Source organism: Arachis duranensis, chromosome 9 (assembly GCF_000817695.3).
Source record: "Arachis duranensis cultivar V14167 chromosome 9, aradu.V14167.gnm2.J7QH, whole genome shotgun sequence".
NCBI lineage: Eukaryota > Viridiplantae > Streptophyta > Magnoliopsida > Fabales > Fabaceae > Arachis > Arachis duranensis.
In genome coordinates this window covers 89,120,493-89,125,022 of record NC_029780.3, presented here as the reverse complement: position 1 = coordinate 89,125,022, position 4,530 = coordinate 89,120,493, and positions in this window count along the sequence as shown.

Sequence of the window (4,530 nt, the reverse complement as noted above, 5' to 3'; positions counted from 1 at the left end):
ACCCGGAGCAAGTGGACAACGCCACTGCCTACTACCCGGGGTTACACATCACATTTCAATATTTTCCATTATTATCCATTCAACATATTCATTCATTAATCATATATGCATTTATACTTAGCCATAATCAATAATGGCTTTGCCGTGACCCGGCAATAACTCAGCCATCCGGCTCATGGTTCAATCAAGAACCAGCCATTTATCAATAAATATAGCCCTTTGGCTCATGGCATACACGGTACTCCCACCGTCATCCTCCATATCTCATATAATCATCGTTGATCATCATTGATCATAACTTTTCCCCTTGCTTCACTCGCAAGTTACCACATCCCCTAGCTCCTTTCTCATTGCTAGGCATATCATAATGATTTAATACATAAGGGGTGAGATCGGAGGCTTAGAAGTATGATATTTGGGAGATCGGAGGCTTAGAAGTATGAGATTTGGCTTTTAAAACTCAAATATCAACTTTGGCATGAAAACAATGCCACGCGTACGCGTACTCCACGCGCACGCGTGGATGTCCTTAAAAACTCATCGACGCGCAAGCGTCATGCACGCTAACGCGTGGATTAAAAATTTGCCAAATCGACGCGCACGCGTCAACCACGCATACGCGTGGATACTCTCGTGCCCCAGGCACAAAGCTGGCACAGTTCTGGCACAACTCTCTGGAAAATGGCTGGGTATTGGGGTGCAGCACTATCGGCGCGCCCGCGCACATCACGCGCACGCGTGGATGGCTCTTTCTGGAAGATCGGCGCGTACGCGCCAAGTGCGCCCACGCGCAAGGGGTTATTCTGCTAAAAATTTTCTAAGTTAAAAACTGCAGAATTCACAGATTTAGACCCCAATCTTCCAATGGACATAACTTCCTCATTTTAAATCATTTTTCATCCGTTCTTCGAACGGCATGGACATCCCGGATCCCATTTCATTTCTAAACAGATTTGGCGCAAAACAGAGATCCGTAGTCCAAGTTATGTCTCACCAAAGTATGCCCAAAAACCATATTTTTCATGAAAACCACAAGGTGCCATTTCAAAACAAACCATTTCCAACCCTTTTCAAAATCAATCAAAACATGCCAATTTCATCCCTTTTCTTTGAAATCAATTGAAATGTATCAAATTCAACGTCAAGCCTCCTCAACTCACACATTGACACATTACCACAATTCACAAAACCGCCATATGACCATTTTTACCCATTTCAAACAAATGGCTAAATTACAAACACATCAACATGTCATACCCCCTTCCTCATCCCAATTTCCAACAATACTATTTCGATTCAACCATCATTATACATGGTCAATATCATACTCACTATCACGTGGTTTCATCCCCAAATCAACCTCAATCATTCCTCAAACATATATCACAACATACATATCTCTCATGCATTATCATACCATCAAGGCATCAATAATCATGATCACATATATGACCACATAACATACCTCAACTAAAACCAAACATAGCTCATCTATTCAATTTCACCCAAAATTACCAATTTCCACACTTCAACTCCTCAAACCTCATTATTCAATAACCAACCCAATCATTCATATATTCATTATCTGAAATTCATCCAATCACTTGTGTCATCTTACAATGCACCCATCAACTTACCTTACTTACCTCTTTTCGGCCTCTGGCCCAAAATTCATGGCCTCCGGCCCAATTTCACAATTTAAATGCATAAACCACAAATCAATACTCATTACCCAATATATCAAATTTTCAATACACCAAGCATACAAGGCCACACAATTCTCAACCCAATCATCAATTCACATTACATACCAACTATGCATATTAGCACCAACCATTTACACAATCCAAACTTCATCTTAGGGGCATCTAGCCTAGGAATTCTCATCACACCACACGGTACTTAAATGAAACTTAAACCGTACCTCTTGTAGCCAAATCAATTGAGCCTCTTCTTTGGAAGTCTCCACCAACCTTAGCCTCAAGCCTCACCAAAGCTCCTCAAGCAACCCCAATCTCCCAATCGTGCACCAAAACCATCAAATGCACTAACATAACCAATATCACATTCATACATCAACCTAGGGCTCATAAAGATGATAAATTACAAGGGTTTGAGCACTTCTTACCTCAGTCCATATGAAGTAGGGATAGAACCCACTTAGAATCCATGTTGGAGTATCCCTAAACACCCAAAATCACAAAATTTCAACACTAACTTCCCAAAAACGTGTAACGGTGGGGAATTTCGAAAACTGGGCAGAGATGAATGGAATACTCACCACAAAACTTAGATAGAAATGTAGAGGATGAGAAGAGCGACGCGTGGCCGCAAACGGCTCGTCAATCGGAGCTCCGTAGCTCAAGTTATGGTGGTTTGAAGATCAAGGAGAGTTAGGTTTTCTCTCTCCTCTTCTCTCTCCCAATTTCAGCGCCCAACACCCCTTCTTTAGGGCAAAATGAGCTGAAATGCTCATAACTAATGTTTATATATGTTGGGTCTTGGGCCCACTTAGGCCCGGTTCACTTATTTTTGTCCGTTGGCCCAATTTTGGACCAAAACCTTTAAGATTAGCGCTCTAAATCGCACTTCAAATATTTCTACCTCCCCTAATCATAATTCCTCATTTGTTAATCTTATTTACTCATAATCAATTTTCTCAGCTGCAGTACCAGACAGGTCTCAGCCGGTACTGTCGGTCAAAATTCCACTGCGCGCTTTTACGCAGAAAACTATGTCTTCCGACTCGGAAAAATTCACTGAATCCAAAAATCATATTTAAATCATCAAATTCCAATTGCCAAATATTCCAACCATATTCGCTCCTACTTAACTCATTATTTAATTAATTTCGGTTAGACCGGGTATTACAAAATTCTTGTATTTTCACCATCTTCCTATTCACCTTTGTTTTTGTATTCTATGATTATTTATACATTTGCTTATTTTATTCTTACAGGTACCTTATAGGAGGCAGCGTTTTATACTACCTTCAGCTCTCATCCATTAGTTCATTCCAATTGTATGTGGAGGTTGGTATTTAAATTCACTGCATGTGGCAGATTTGCTTATTAGTTAATTTAACTTGGCAAAAGCCCTTTAACTGCATAGGTAGTTCGTTTTAATATATCATTTTTTTTTATTTATGCCTTATCTCTGCCATTTATCAGGCATTGAAAAGTGTTGAAGAAACTGTGATAATTATATAATTAGTGGGTGGCATAATTAGAAATTTAAATGTACCATGATAAGCATGTTCTGCTAGATACTCCATTTTATGATTCTTCCCCAATCAAATAATGTGACTAGTATTATTTTGAATTAGCCAGCATTAAAATAATTATGGAAAATAAGACCCATACAGTCCAATGCCTTTTTTGAAGTTTTGAACATATATATTTTTAAAGTTTAGAAATATATTAGAAGTTGCACATTCTAATAGTGATCATTACAGGTGGTAGGAAGCTCCATGCCTTTTTTGATGAGACAGGATCAATGAGAAGATGCGTGTGCATTGCAAGATCTCATACCAAACTGCAATAAGGTTTGCTCTTTCATTTTCACTTTTGTTATGCGGACCAGAGATTTTTCATAAGTATAATAGAATATTTATTATCACTAAGAATTTTAACTTGAAGCAAAAATATTTTCTTCTTGATAGAAGATAATGAACAAATGTATTGTAGGTAAAAAGAAAATGCGACAGGTCTATCAATCTAATTTTATTTTTTCTCTTTATATTATTTGACTAGTTATATATTGTTTCTAATGACATCTTTTCTTTGTTATAATTTCAATTTATAACAGCCGGCTAGATAGAAATTTCCTAACAGGAGAGGTTCCTACAAATATTTGTAAGAGATGAGTTTGGATAATGAAAATGGAGTGTTGGAGCAAGAAACAAAGATGTTGGAGCAAGTTTTCGGGATGAAATTCACACAAGAGACCAAGAAACTAAGGCAGGCTTGTTTTAAAGTTAATTACAAAAGGAGGAAACTTTTGGCCTCCAAATCTTATTCATCATAACTTAGCTAAGCTACTTGTCTTGTATATTCATATTCTAAGTAGTAAAAACACCACTTATTAGATGGTTTAAATACATTATTAGATATTAACATAGTTTAGGGAACTGGATGGTAGATTTGACTGATTAATGTTTATTGTAATGCTTGTATTTTGGAAAATTTAGTAAGGCAAAGTTTTGTATAGGAGTTATTACTTTTGATTTTCAATAATAAAAAATTATATATTATATTAATATTTTGTTTATGAGTTATATAATATTTCATTTATGGATTATGATTTTTTGCTATTATGAAATTTTAATCACAAAATTATTTATTTAACGCGATAAAAATGACGGAAAAAATTGTTAAAAACAACGATAAAAAATGTCACTGTCAGGGTAAAACGGCGGTTCAAAAATGCCATTTTAACCAACCAAAACACTACTGTCAGGGTAAAAATGGCGGTTCAAAAATGCCGTTTTAACCAACCAAAATACCACTCTGTCAGGGTAATAATGGCGGG